General features: G+C 41.0%; 1 protein-coding gene across 1 annotated transcript in view; it reads left to right on the top strand.

The window, feature by feature from the left end:
• Window positions 1-15,204, top strand: part of FGGY (FGGY carbohydrate kinase domain containing) — a 328,075-nt gene that overhangs the window by 40,926 nt on the left and 271,945 nt on the right. The window contains exon 2 of the mRNA XM_064454957.1: window positions 1,287-1,358. The gene's annotated coding sequence lies outside the window, so the exon portion shown is untranslated. The remainder of the gene's footprint in view (window positions 1-1,286; window positions 1,359-15,204) is intronic.

The raw sequence follows: 15,204 nt of genomic DNA, 5'->3' as shown, positions 1-15,204 counted from the left end.
GATGACCTCCAGAGGTCCCTGGAAGTCCCCTACCATTCTGTGATTCTGTGATCATTTTAGGACTTTTTTTTTTTTCCACATCGGGCAAGACACTGGCAATAGTGCATATCATTTCCCTGCATCAACAAAAATAATTGTAAAAATGCAAGGTATAGGAACATAGTCTGTTTGTACATGTTACGTGATACATTGGCTTTGCTGGTTATGCATATTTGGCTTTGGCCTTTTTGGAGTCTTCCCAAGTTTGAGTCCAAGCTACTTGAAGAGATTGTCTTGTACTTTTATGCTTTTGCCTATAAAGAAGAGGTTGCTTGGAACAAGACATTCTAGGTGAAAAATCCTTGCATTTTCCTTTTATCCTTCTGCCATCTTGATAGGGTGACATGCTGTAGAATCCACCTGTTCTTCTGGCTCATTTGGGACTCTGGAGAAGAGTAGATGAATGAGTCAAACATGAGAAACAGAGTGGAGAATTGGTGTAAACAGCAACACTTTTCTTTGGACCTTAAAGGCTAAGAGAATTTTTTCTATGTCTGGGATATCCTGTTCTTGTGCATTAGATAGATTGACTTTTTGTTCAGCTCAGGAGTCTGATCTTTTTCCCTTTTTTAAAAAATATTAAAAAGTCACTCTGTTTATATTAACAGTGGACCTAGATTTGTTTAGTTTTGATGTGATCCTCACAAAACATCAGATCAGTTTGCAAAGCTAATAGAATTGTAATGGCAAGAGCAGCAGTGCCAAACGAATTTGTTTCCTTTTTTCTCTTTAATATCAAAGCTAAAAATGTGGTCTTGATTTATATGCAGGATTACCGATTCGTATACTATTAAAGCTATATAATAATACATCTAAAGCCTAGCACAGATTATAAATACCCAGAACACATGTAATTTAATAGTTATTTGTGCTGAATCTTTTTCTTCCCTGCATACTCTCTCCTACCTTTGTTACTCAGGGTACTAATGCTGCATTAATGTAAGCAGCAAACAGCTGCATTTATCTTCATTTTATTCTTCCAAGTCACAGCAGCATGCTGGAAGGAAAGCCATTGTCTATAGCAAACCTTCTTAAGTCTTTTAAGGGCATCCATCTGGATAGACTTTGTGGTTATGGAAGGGCTGATGCTGTAAGTATTCATTCCACTAATGGTCTCATTGATTTTTATTTACACTCTTTGCAGGTTGCACAGAGTCTCAGTTTGAGTAAGAATTGCAGAATATATGCCGAATTCAAGAATTAAGGCGTGCGTTGAACTAAAACAAGGTTTCTGTATTTGTCTTTAGGATGCTTAATCAAAGTGGTGGCTCAGGAGTAGACTGTTCAGCCTCCAGTGAAGCAGATGAGAAGTGCAATTGGTAAGCACTGTTAAAAACCAGGTGCATAACTTTGAAAATGTTGATCCAAATCACATTATTATAAGTCGTAGGGAAATGTCATGACTTACTGAGATTAAACAAAGACCTGCTTAGAATCTTGTGACTTCAGCTCATAAATGGATTTCATCACTCACTACAGCTGCATAAACAAATGCATGTGGTATATATGCATGTTTTGTTTTTGGAAGTTGTTGTTTTTAAAATCCCCTCAGAGTTTTTTTTTTAATTGCTCCTAATGAGCCAACGTTCCTTAGTTCTGGAGCCTCATGTACCTGAGCAGCATAGCACAGTCACTGCTTTTAAGGGAATAGTTTGCCTGCTTTTCTCCCTTTCTGGCAGCTGAACTGCTCTGGCAAGCTAGTTATTTTAAAGGAGAAATTTACAATATGAAACTTGGTGTCAAAGCTTTTATTCCTTTCGGTCTTACCCTAGTGCTCCCTTGGACCTATAGAAATGTAATCCCAGCCCAACCAACAATTGGAGAAAGTCCTATGCAATGTCTGAGCTCATACTGAATAAGTTTGTGATGTATCTAGATACTTTTCAGTTTTTAAATGTAATTTTTTCATGTTGTCTGTGGCCTTGTTTCTCCTGATAGGCCTCTCATAAGGAGCCCTAGAACCAGATGCCCTGCGATTACCCACGGGAAGTTAGTACTTCCCCCATGTTTTCTTGTCAGTATGTTGCAAGTGGGATGTGGCAAGATTAATCAAAATTTTGGTCTTCCTGCTGCAATTATTACCTGAAAGCACTAATGGTGGCTGTAGTTTGTGATGTAGAGCAGACTTTTGTCTGTGGATTTAAGGAGTGGTACAGATAAAAGCTATCAAGCCATTCTCGTATTTCTAGGTTAAAAGTTGCTGCTCTCAGTTAAACCTATACCATGCAGCATCTCAAGGCAGGCAGTTATCAAAGTTTAGCCTCAGGAAACTAGGATGGCAAAATGTATGGGTAATTCTTTGAATCTCAGTATGCCATTTCATATTCAGAACTGGGATGCTGTACTATTTCTGGATGAGTAGTGTCTCATTTTACTATTACACTGTAAATTATTTTTTTAACCATATCTAAAAGAAAAATTACTTTTTTTAAAAGAGAAAAATATTCAAGGATGCTCTATTTTGTTGCCATTTTCTGAGAAAGATTTAAAAATCAAATTTAAAAATGGATATTGTTGGTGAAAAATTGTACTTTTTTCTTATTTTACTCAGTGTCCTTTTTTTACTTCTAAACACTAGAGTCAGGAAAGTAAAAAGACCAACTATATGGGACCATTCATGGTCAGCAGTGCTTACGCACGTATCCTGTATAGATGGATTTGGCCTGAAGTGGCTTAGTTTGTTTTGCTCCCTAGAAGAATAAAACAGGTAATAAAAAGAAATTGAACTTAAACTAAATGAAACTAAAATATTTTTGTTTTTCTATCAAGCAGCCTTAATTTCTAGGCAACTGGGGAGGAGTCTTAATCGTGTGTGTTCCTAAAGCTTGCTTGAACAAATTGCTGAGTGTCTGAGGCTTTGACTGTCCTGCCCCTTCTGTTAAAGTCTTCAGAAAATCCCATTGCTCGTCACCTCTGAAAACCTGCCCTCTTATGTAGGTAGCTAAAAAGATGCCTGACATTAGAGACTCGTGCTCCAAAATGTTGTCTTGAATGCCTTAAAATGTCACATTAAAATCAAGTATGGTTCACCCGCAAACCATCTGGCTTTACAGATCTGAAAATGATCTTTCAATTAATTAAGCTTCTCTGCTTCCTAATAAGGCCTATTTGAAATGCTCAGAGGCTGGAGCCACCAGGGCTGTAGGTCTGCACTGAGCAGGAGTGTGGCTGTGGCCAAGGGTCCCCCCACCCGCTGGTGGGCCAAGCCTCGCTGAGGAGCCCTGCCTCGCCGTACCTTGCTGCGCTGGCTGTGCAGCTCCTAGTACGGGGCTGGGGAAATACCTGGCTTTCTCCTTATAAGGCGAGCGCGCTGCTGCAGGAGCCCTGTTCCTGCCCCAGCGCTTCCCGGCTCTGCTCAGCCACAGTCCTAAAAAGGCAGTTCCTTGCTCCTGCTTCCCACAGCTGAGCTCCCCAGGGAGGACAGCCCTCCCGAGTAAGGCATTTTACTTACAAGGAGAGACGTACTTATGGATTTTGCTGTTGCTTCTCAAAGAAGCCGTTGTGTTTATAAGCACTGCTGGATTTATCCTCTTGTTTAGCGAACAAGCAGTGAATAATGCAAAATGTAATAGAGTGCAGTGTCTGAGCCTGCAATCCTCTCCGCGCAGACACATTTCTGCAACGGTATAGATCCCCGTAGGGTCCCGCGTAGGGAAGGAGGTACACTCTGTGAAGCAGTTCAGAGCTGTAGTCTTGGAAGCATATTAGGTTATGGTTTTATAATAGAAAGTACTCAGCAGCAACATGAGCTCAAAGTAATTCACGTCCTTTTCCCTCCCTCCCCTGGCTGCCATTCCTGTGCTGCCTCTTTGCTTGTGCTTGCTCAGTTCTTTGTGGGGGCCATGCTGTGTTCTTCGTTTGATTTGTTCGGAGAGCCAGAAAAGAGTTTTCTGCTCAGATTTACAGTGTGGCTTCACAAAAAGTGCCTAGTGTAACTGAGTGAGTGGTGGATAGGAAAGGGGGGAAAAACCCCCTTGGTTATTAATGCCCCATGCACTTCCTAACATGAAACTGAAGCTGCTGTACTCTCCTCTCAAATAAAAACTCTTCAAATGCTGAATATTTTATTAGATGTTTTTATAGGTTTAATTGAAAATTTCTGAAGGATCTGATTATTGGCTTATTTATTTCACGTGCCAAGTTACAAGCTTAGTTACAGTCTGATAGATTTTTAAGGACAAGTTCTTTACTGAAGCCAGGTTTTGGAAAGGCTTGAATATGCTAATTCAGAAGGGTTTTACATGAGATTTTTTCTTCTTATTAAATCAACAAATCATCCTAGCTTAATTTGAAAAAATAGAGAGGAGTGTTTTTCAAATTTAAGATCTGTGAAATTCTGGCATGTGCAGTGCACAGAGTGGTCACATACTTGTTTCAGAAAGGGGCTTAAAATAATTCTTTTTCAAGGGGCACTTTGGGAAAAGTCCCTGGATAGCATGTTCTTTTGAGCATGTGAGATGTTGGGGTGCTGCTCACAGAGTGTGAACATCTTGTACTCAGGCATAGCAGTGTGCCTTTTCAGAGTCACATACTTCCTTAGTTTATCAGACTGTTCCTGGCAGTTCTGTCCAACCTTTGGACTTTATGGTCTCTCTCAGGATGTAGCATTAGTTCCCTAATATCTCTTCTCTTGCCTTTTGCCAACTTTCCAGCAGGCAATGAGGCCGTGACAAGCAGGGTCACAGGTGTTGAAGGAAGTCAGCAGAACAAACAATTATTATTACAAAAATGGATTCCACGGTTACAAGGATGAAATACTGCTTTTCTTTACGAATCCGTCATACCATCCCTGTCTTCCGTTCTTCTGAGATTATAAGGTGCTTTCTAGCTCATTTTCCTTTTGTACCAGTGCTAGGTGTGTGCCTGTGGATTCAGTAGGTGAGGTTAACAGTGCTGATCATATAGATTAAAAAAAAAAAAGCCATACACTCATTTAATGCACATTGTTAGCTGAGGTCTGTTGTGTATTTTCTAATGTTTTTATACTGCTGGTTCCTTAAATATGTCTGTCACGTAAAACATGTTAAAACAAGCTATTCACATGTTTGAATGGTACTAAAGGAGATATTTAGGAAAAAACAGACATCAGACAATAAGGAAGAGGGTGATTAGAGAGAAACATTGATCGGGCAATAAGGAAGAGGTTGATAGCAGCTCTGGTACGACGAGGCAGGAGATGGCGTGTCCAACCAACAGCTATGGAATTTGATAATTTAGGAGGAAAAACCACTTACAGCTATGAGCACTAAATATAGTAGAGGAACATTTTAACAAAATCCTGGTTGGCAAACGGATGCTCCTGCCTCTGCCAAACAAGGTAGGGGGTAGTCAGAAAAGGTTGTGTTGGAATATGGGAAATACCACTCACTAAAGAAATTCTTCCCATTAGCATTTTTGGCCAGCTGCTGGTAGTGGTCCCAACATACACTGTGTGTCACGTTTTGTGACTCAGAGCTTTGGAGGATGTATGTTGTTGGGAAGACACACACATGAAATGATAGTGGGAGGACTGCCAGAAGCACAGTAGTTATTCTGAATTCAGAAAGTGCCTACATGTAGTTTTTAAATTGAAAAGCAAGTTTGCTGCAAAGTATCCTGTCTTCCATACTGTGCCATTAAAACAGACTAAACTGTCAAGGTATTTTCTAAATTTTTCTAAGATTTCTGATTTTTTTGAGTTAGAAAGGTTCTCTATATACACAAAGCACTTGAATGCACCTGAACTAGAGTCAACCTGAATTAACAACCCCCATCTCGTGCTCAGCAGTGCCATTTTCAACCCGTGACTGTGTTGCTTTTCTTAATCCGAAATGTAGTAGCTCTGCATGGGGCTCTCATGAGTCCTTGTTTATGTACAAATCTGTAGCAGAGCAACTCAGCCTTAGTGATGTTAGTGGGTTTTTTTTTTTTTTACACTATTCCAACTGCATTCCTTTGTCTGAACACAGTTATAGTGAAATCAAGGACATATTCTTCTTCCAGTATGTGAATTCAGTTGAATTGTAGAATCATATTTCAGAAAATATAAACCTACCTACCTCAGAAGGTTTCACTGCTTTAAACATACTGATAAAACAGTGAAAACTTGAGAATATTTTGAAGGCGTAATTCAGAAAACCTGTGGCCCATTCAATCACAGAGGTGGTCTGAAGTCCCACTGTCTAATGGTAATCCTCATGTTAGCCCTGTGTGCAGTCTTAGCCCTTTGTTCATTCTCTAATCATCAATCTCTGGTTAATTCAGTGAGACTTGTGGGAAAAGGTGACTAAATGTATCTGAATTTGCCCTTTAACCATATGTGGAATTCAACTACAATTCTGATAACATGGGTTAAAGCACACTTTATCGTGATGGTGATCAACCATCACAACTCAGCTTACTTCTTGTTGCTTTAACATAGTATGTTGGAAACAGAGGAGTTAGTGCTGGGAAAACATTTATTGTTAATTGACTCCTGATAGCCTGTGGATCATATTCACTGATATTTTAAGGGCTGTTATAATTTCTTTTTCACTAAGTGCAAATCCTTCTGTTTTAATATAAAACCCGAATTCTTCAGTCCTTGCAGTAGACATCCTAAAGGCGAATGGACTAGTTAAAACTCTGAGTAACCTTGTCTGACCTCATAGCTGACACTGCTTTGAGCAGGAAGTTGAACTAGATGTCCTTCTGAAGTCCCTTTCAACATGAATTACCCTATGATCTTGTGATTTGTAAAAATGATTAATGCTATTTTTGTATCTCCTTTTCGGGTATCATACTTTGAACCTTTTTGAGATGGTTGCTTTTCAGAAAAGGCTATACCACTGAGCACTGTCATCTGCTTAACTCTAATCACACAGTCAGTCCCACTGAAGTGAAATGGTAAGCAGATGTTTTGTTATCCTTTAAACATGGTTACTCAACCAAATAAGCCACTTTGCACACAAGATAGTGTCAGCCACAGGTCTGGGTGTTCAGTGTGTTGCAGGAGCTGGACCACGTGTGTATTATCCACTTTTTAAAAAAGATTTCATTAAGAATATTTGATCTGGTCTGCCAAAAACTTAGCAATGTATGACTAAGCTTTTTTAAATATCATGGCTTCAGGATTAATTTGGGCAGGGAGGGAAAATATAATGTCATCTTGCAGGTATGTGAGATGTCTCCTCTGTATTCTCCAGGTTGTACAACTTATGTGCCATTTGCACTGCAAAAGGCCAAGTAGTAAGATAGTGTCAGGGTGCCTAGTACAAGTCATGGGGCCTGAGGTTTTTCTCATGGCTCGAACAACATATGGTGATACTAAAGGAATTTACAAAAAGGATGGTAGTATTTTCTAGGGCTGTCATCACAAGTGGGTATAGCCCAGCTTTTAAAGGTACTAACCAGAAACACCTTGAAGTGCTGGGCTGTAAACTACAGCAGACCAGCAGCTGTTGTGCAAGCGGTTTGATTCTTGTGGTGAGGATGGGAACCTTAAAAATTGGGTAGGGTAGAGAGCAGGAAATGGGAGCCATTACAGCTGTCCCAAGGGAAGTGGTTCCACTCGTGAATCACAGTCCTGGTTTTGCCATGCTGCGTGGGAGTGGCGTCCTGTCCCAGGCGGATATTGCTGGCTTCTGGGGCCTGGCAGGTCTAACTGCTGCAGGGAGAAAAAGCATAGGAGACTCTCACTCCCACCAGCATCACTCCTTGGCAGCCTGCTAGCCATCATTTGGGCAGCTGGAGCAGGGGAAAGTCAGGATGCATCAAGCCCTGTATGCCACATGAATTAAGTGATATGGTCCATTGCTATTAAGATGACCAGAGAGAGACAAGGACTGCAGTCCTTTACCAAAGAGTTTGACCACATGCTCCGTAGGCCTTGGGTTATCATGCGGAGAACAAAACCTGCTACTGTGAGAGACAGCCCAGGTTGCCAAGTCTTGCCTTCCCCCCCTGCCATGAGTCACACGGCTCTGGCAGAGGCTGGAGCCCGTCTTACAGTGGCACAGGAACCTCCTGCCCTGGCTCGTACTCCAGCCTATCCTAGAGGAAACCCTCTGTGTAGGCTTCTGGGCTCTCTCTCACTGTGCCAACGAGCTGCCACACCCCAGTTTCTTCAGGCCTTCTTGTCCGGGCGCCACTGACTTACTCATAACAGATAGAGACATTGAAGGCAAGCAGTCCCTCCTCTGCTCTGTGTGCTCTGTGGCTCCTAGAGGCTTTTTCAGCGCTGGAAGGAATGTGCCCCTTCACTTTGTTCTGTCTAGTCCAAAGTCTCGTACAGGAGTGGTTTCCATATGTGTTCAGGAAGATAAGGCAGAAATAAGACAGATCCTGGCAGTTGAGTGTTGCTGTTATTTATCCTTCCTAAGCCCAATAATGAGAGAAATCCCCAAACCACTATTCATCCAAGACTTGTGTGATTTTTCTCTAACAGTACTAGCTACATTGGTAGCACAAGTCTGCTGTTTGCAGTTTGAGAGACAGAGAGCGTGCATAATAGATGATGTGGAGAAGGGACAGAACTGTGTCTTCCACTTCTGTATCTTTCTGCACTGATTAAGTGCATCTTCTTCCATCTCTGATGCAAAGGTGCACAGAGCTGTACCACAGCTCACTCACTGATGAACAGATCATTTAGAGGTTTCTATTGTTCATAAATCATGGCAGAGAGAAAGCTAACATCTGAGTCCCCAAGGCTTCTGGTAATGTTGTGGCTCACCAAAGATCTTTCATCTCAGCCATTATTTCTTGCTAAGAACTTGTCATCTTAATCATGGAGCTAGAGGTGCAGCAGCAGCACCAATAATTTTGGGAACTTAGGTCTTTGATATAAATTTGAGTTAATTTTATGATATTAGGAAGCTGATGCAATGGAATTTTTGCATCATGAGATATCTTTGCAGCAGCAAAGCCTGTCATTAAATCTTAATGGCAATCCATGAAAGTGCTTGCAGTTTTGGACAAAAGGTGGCACTTGTCTAGTAAAGTTAACAAGGGAGTTAAAGTCTCTAGGCCTGACAGGAGTGACCTGGGGCAGATCTATTGGTCTTTTGTGGATGGACTTCAGCTTTGTCTGCTCATATGTCAAGATAGCCAGACGTAAACTATTTCTGTTAGAGAAGTTAAGTGTTCATGTTAAAGTAGCTTGTGGCCTGAAACAATAACCCCTGCTAAGGGCCTGAGTTTATTAGGTCAATAATTAGCTTATTAGGCATACAGCTGTGTCTGTGCAGGCTTTTGAATTTCATGTTCTGTCTGACTTGCATCCAGTGAGTTCAGTTTAGTTTGTAAAAGACAGTTCATGTATACTGTGAAAGGGTTGTAAAAAGATTTGTTGAAGAAACAAAGGGGAAAACCTCACCTAGGAAGTCTCAGGCTACATGGGAGGGAGAAGAAATGAATGTACCTTTTTTCACAGAAGTTGTGTTGAGCCAGTCTATTTCATAGAAAGCAAGCTGGTCTGAAGGAGCTGTGTGGTTCGGAAGAAAGTCCTTGGATCTGCCTGAATCCTGTACCCTCGTGGAGGACCTAATAAAACCCAGAGAATCTGCTAGAGCAGGTAATCTCCACACAGTTGATTTCTGGGTTTTCAAGAGAAGTTTTGCACATACTTCTGAATTCACAGTTGGTCTGCTGTGCTGCATTTTCACTATCATACATCCCACCAGGATTACACAGTGACCTGGGCTCCTTCTCCAGCTGGGGTAACAGCATGGAGCGCATGCAAGTTGCAGAGGGATCATCAGGGTCAACAGAAGGCCCCTGGGTGAAACAGTTGTACTCTAAATGTCAGGAAGGAGCGCTGGAAAGAGGAACCACACTGTGTGCTTAGAAAAGCCGAACTAGGTTGATGCTAGGACTTTGCTCACTCCAGAGAGGCTCACCACACATTGTATCATGCGGGTTTGGAAGTTGATCACATGTTCAAATAGGGAAGGACGATCAGGTCTGTTGTCTAGAGACAGTGGTCATCTTTACTTTCACTCACATCTCAAGAACAGTCCTTTCTGGTGAATCCTCCACCTGCCTGTAAGCTTAAGTAAGAGAAAACAGGCACATAGTAGGGTCTTAATGGTAGGAAGACTAAAAGAAGAATCTTACAGAGAACTGGAAAGCATAGAAGGGATTTCAGGGGTGGGTGTACAATATCTTCTGAAAAGTAGAAGAATACTTGCAAAAATTTGATCTATTCAAATTGAAACAATTTCTTTTAGGAAAATCTGATAATTTCCATGGTCAAATACAATTTTTGCTTTAAAAAGTGGGAAGAGATTCTTTGGCTTTAGGGTAGGCTGCAAACAACTCAAAATCCTTACCATCCCGTAGTAACTGCCATTTTCTTAGGTAGCTAAAGCATCTTGGAAGTTTGTCCTTCATGAAAAAAGGGGGCGCTTTTTAATTTCTGTATAATAAAACAGTCTTCCCAAAGTGATGGTGGGTTGCACGATATGTTGAATCAAACTACGTACCTGAACACAAACCCCACCAATCTTACAAGTTGTTTTGTGTTGTTATTTTATGGTTTTGTTAAAGACAAAATAGTCAGTAAAGTTAGGAAGGGAAGTGAAATTGCTTGCTACTAAGTTCTAGTTGTTATTTTTAATGTAACAGTACCCCATTCCTGGATGGGGAGTATGTATGAGGTGACAGGTGGATGGAGATGGAGCACTAGGGAACTGGGAGGGGTTAGGTCAGGTCTCTGACACCAGGAATTAAACAAGAGTTAGGGCTAAGATTCCTAGTAAACCTTCAATTAGATATTCAAGCTAATGAAAGAGAGGCTTAATCTTAAAGACATCCTCTTCCTTGTGGTTTCTTTTACTCCTGGGTGCCAAGGCTTATGGTGTTATGAGCACAGACCTGCAACAGCAGCCTAAGTGCAAGTAGGATATACAGCTCACAGCTCAGCTATCTCTGCAATATCACTTGGCCTTTAGAGTGCACATGGGCTGAATTAGCATTTCTGATTAACCTCTGTTTTTTGTGCAAATGTTCGAAGACGCTAGTCCTTATGTTAGTGTGATGAGCTGGAAAAGCTTTATGTTGAAATCCATGCAGCATCTTAAAAAACAACTAATGTTTTTGTCATTGTCTTGACTGGTAGACTGAACCCAACTTGCTCTGATTATTTTGCAAGTAAGAAATGTGCTCAGACTGACAGCTTGTATGTTGTGTTTTATCTTCCAAAAGAATTTTTACAGTCTCTAGTTATAAGCTTCAAAAATAGTATAGGTTTATAACTGAGAGACTGACAGTTGTTTAGCTGTTGTGGATAAAAGCAAGGTTTAAGTATAGCTGTTTATTTCTCATGCTGATATCATGTAAAGCAGTGCTGAAGACTGACGCGTTATAGTTGGCTTTTAAGGACGCTAGCGCCCTAAGAAACTGTTTATGTCTCTCCTGTCTGTTCTTTGTAAGTCTTTGTAATGCTTCCAGTGACTACAATGATATACTTAAATAGAAGAGCCGATCTACTGAGGCCTTACCCTAGAAATGAACTCCACTAATCAACTGCTCATGACTCCAACAGATGTTTCTGTTTTTCAGACAATTGGAACCTCATGTTCTACTATAGTTAAAATTTTTTTTTCTTCTTTTCGTACTAGCAGCAAATGCCCCATTACATATGTGAGCTTCAAAAACCTGTCACATGATACCAGGAACAAATTGTTAAGCCAGTCAGCAAAGTTCAGGTTTGAAGTGGTGGTCTACTGAAGGCAACTGGGTCTCAGAAGCTGGAGGAGTGGTTTATGGAACTACCATGCTGTGGTTTTGTTGTAAATGCCAATACTCTATTTCAGCTTCTCATATGAAATTTGAAAATGTCAGATGAACTCAGATCACAACTCTTTTTTCAAAGACTGAATCACTTTAGGATATGGAGATAAAGTTAAGTGATACTTTTGAGGATATGAGTATTATACTCTTGAAACCACAGAAACGGGATGATAATTGTTTATATGATGTTGTTATATAAGGACTTATCTCCTGCAGTAGGTCAAAATCAGTGAATTTTCAGACATAGTGGAAATATTACTTTTACTTTGATTTGTTCCATCTGTTGCGTTCAACTTACCATTGCAGGTTTTTCTAATTGTTAAGTGACCAATGGATCCCTGATCAGTCAATATCTTTGTATAATTTGGGCAGAAGGAAAAATAATGTGGGTAGAAAGGATGATGTATTGTCACTCTACAAAGATGCAGTGTATTCTGCTGTCAACAAAATTAGAACTACTTAGTGGAAACGAAACACCTGCTAAAAGAGTACAATGGAACCATTACAAATTGTAGGCACTGGAGACATACTTCTTTGGGATTAAAGCAACTCATTTGCAAACCATTTTTCTGTTAACAGTGAGCAATTAACTGTGAACTTTCCCCTACCCACAGCTCACCCACGCTGGATTGATTCAGGAGCCATGGGCAGAGCATGGCTAAATAGGCAAGGCCAGGAAGTTTATCAGTATTCACACTTCATTAGCTAAGCAGGATCCTGACCAAATGTGGGATATCATAACCAGAACTTGTTTCTTTCACCCTTTCCCGAAGTAAATATATTAACTTGCTGCTGTTTCTGGACTTGATTGTTATGATAAACACAAGTACAAAGAGCAGTGTGGGTTGCAAAGCTGTTTCATTAAGTGAGTGGAAGAAGGTGAGAGTGAGGGCAGAGAGGGACATTGACTGCCTCTGCAGCCTCTCTTAGGATACTAGGTACTTCTGAAACATTTGTCAGCTGATAAAGATTTAATCAGTTAAGAATATGGCTAATAATATGCTTTGGGCTTGTTCATAGTTGTTTTCAAGCTGGTGATCTGCTGTCTTCCTTGAACATCACATTCCTTCCTGTTGTTTTAAAGCCATACTCTAACCTCCTGGTGCCTTTTGCATGTATTTGATGGAATTGGAACTTGGGCTGGAGGTCTGGAGTGCAGAAGGATTTCTGTCTGCATAGATATGCTGTATTTTTTTCATAGCTGTGGATGAGATTTCTTCTTTGCTTCTTGCTCTCTCTGTAGAGAAGGAAACTGAGAAGCCCATAAAATATGGATAACAGAAAGCCAGTGGATGATTCCCATTAGAACACGTGCACAGTGATGGGAGTGGGAGAAGAGGAATCATTAGAGGAAAGCATCATCTAACCCAAGGGATGACAGGACTTCCAGAAGAGCTTGATTAGAAGTGCTGAAGTTGGCTGACAAGCCATGGAGAGAAAAGATAAGAGTATTGAATTGAAACTTTGGCAAATGCCTTTTGAAACTGAGAGAATAATGATTTTGGTAGAATGAAGGAGCAGGAGGTGGTCTGAGCAGAGTCTGGCATGAACCTGGAAGAGGAGAAATCCATATGCTCTTGCAAATGGTGAGCCTGGTGATCTTAGAAATAAAAAGAAGAGGTGGGAGATGGAGGACACAAAGTGGGCAGTACTAGAAAAGGCAAAGCTGGGCAAAGAATGGATATGGGTTCTACTAAGTTAGCAGAAATTTAAATTAGTACAAGCATGTGCTGTAGAGAGAAAGAAAATAAGCAGTGGAGCAGAAGAAAAGATATAAGCGTGAAGAAAAAGAAAGCAAGGTTGATTTGTGGATCAGTGGAGAGGCTAGAGGGAAAGCAGATAAGAGGTTTCTTTATGGGATGTGAGAGGACCTTACTGGCAGAGAAGTGAAAGAACACTTGGGCATTATCAGTTTCTCTCTTGGAAGTAATAGGCCAGGTCCAATGCAGAGAGAGAAGCGGGGACAGAAGAAAGGGAGTAGTTGGGCAGCAACAATTTTGAGGGCTGATCAAAGGAACTGAAAAGACTTCTAAGATCATGAATGTGCATTACAGCTAAATTAGAGGTGAATTTCTAGTGATAGAAAGGGATGGAAATCAGTGTTCAGGGGTAGCCTTTCACCAGGAAATTTCCTCTGCAGAAGCAGAGGAGGCAAGTATGGGAAAAGAAAGAAAAGGATTAATGGAGAAGAATAAAACATGGAGGGAATAAAGCTTGTTGATGGGAGAAAGGGAAGATAGAAGTAGGGAGAAAGATTGAAGCTGGGCAAGATGTCACTAATGGCAATGGGAAAGATCACGGTCAAGCAATGCTGGAAGAGACTTAGGCAATGACTGAGCTTGGAAGCTCAGCAGCAGAGCAGTGGAAGGTGCAAAAATCTTTCATGAAGTCAGGTCAGGATGTGAGAGTGCTGCTGCAGCTACTCTTTCTGATGTGAGCAGAGGTGCATGTCACTCACCTTTGTCAAGCCATAGGGTCTGACTGAAGTGCAGCCTTCCTGCTCTTTGAATGCTGGGTGCCACCTTGACCAGACCTTCTCTCTTGCATTACCTGTTCTGATAGGTTTAGTCTCATTTCTTCTCTCTGTATAGGAAGTGCTGTAGCACACAGAAGAGACTACCTTTTAAAACAGTTTGCTTCTCAGAGTAGCCTGCCAGCTGGTTATAGATGGTTGGTGACAGAGCTGATGTAGAGCCTGCTGAAATAAATGCAAATACTCCAACTGATGTCAGCAGATTGGATCAGTATATATCTGATTAAAAATCACGTTTCCTTTGGCTGTGTTTTCAATCTCTCTCTCACATGTTTAGGTGAGTTACACTATGAAAAGCACAAATAAAAATGTATCTAAAGGAACATGTCAAGGGGTAATAGCAGTGAATAGAGTTGAAATGTTGAATGAGTCTTTTGGACTTAACTTCCACAGTGGTGGTCTCGTATCTGGAGATTTGTGATCAATGTTCTACCTTTTGAAGTATCTAGAGAAGATAGCTTGTTAGCATGTTAACCTTACCTTTGAAAACAGACACCGGCTGTACAGAGAGACCAAAAGTCTGAATGGCCGGTGAGAATAATTTCAAGTGGTTCTCCAGACTAAAGATAGCTTGGTTCAAATAGTTCCCAGATGTACAGAGATGAGAGTAAAGGTACATGGTCAGCCTAATGGAAGCGTTTCCCTTCCCCATTCTGGGGCAAGGGGGGTCAGTAAACCAAAGCCAGCTTTGCCTGTAACCCTAATTAAGGAACTTCTGTAGACTTCTGGAGGGGTGTATGAAAACTCTTTTCCCCTCTGCCCTGCTTCCAGTCTTGTGGCCAGAGAGATGGAGACATTCCTCCTTCCGGGAAGGATTTCCAAAAGGCTTAAATCTGCTGTAGGGTTGACTTGTAGTAATCTCATGTGTGTCTAAAGCACATAAC

The sequence above is a fragment of the Phalacrocorax carbo genome, chromosome 6 (genome assembly GCF_963921805.1).
Source record: "Phalacrocorax carbo chromosome 6, bPhaCar2.1, whole genome shotgun sequence".
Lineage (NCBI taxonomy): Eukaryota > Metazoa > Chordata > Aves > Suliformes > Phalacrocoracidae > Phalacrocorax > Phalacrocorax carbo.
Note: the sequence above shows the minus strand (reverse complement) of the source record. Positions and strands in the feature narration are given on the sequence as shown.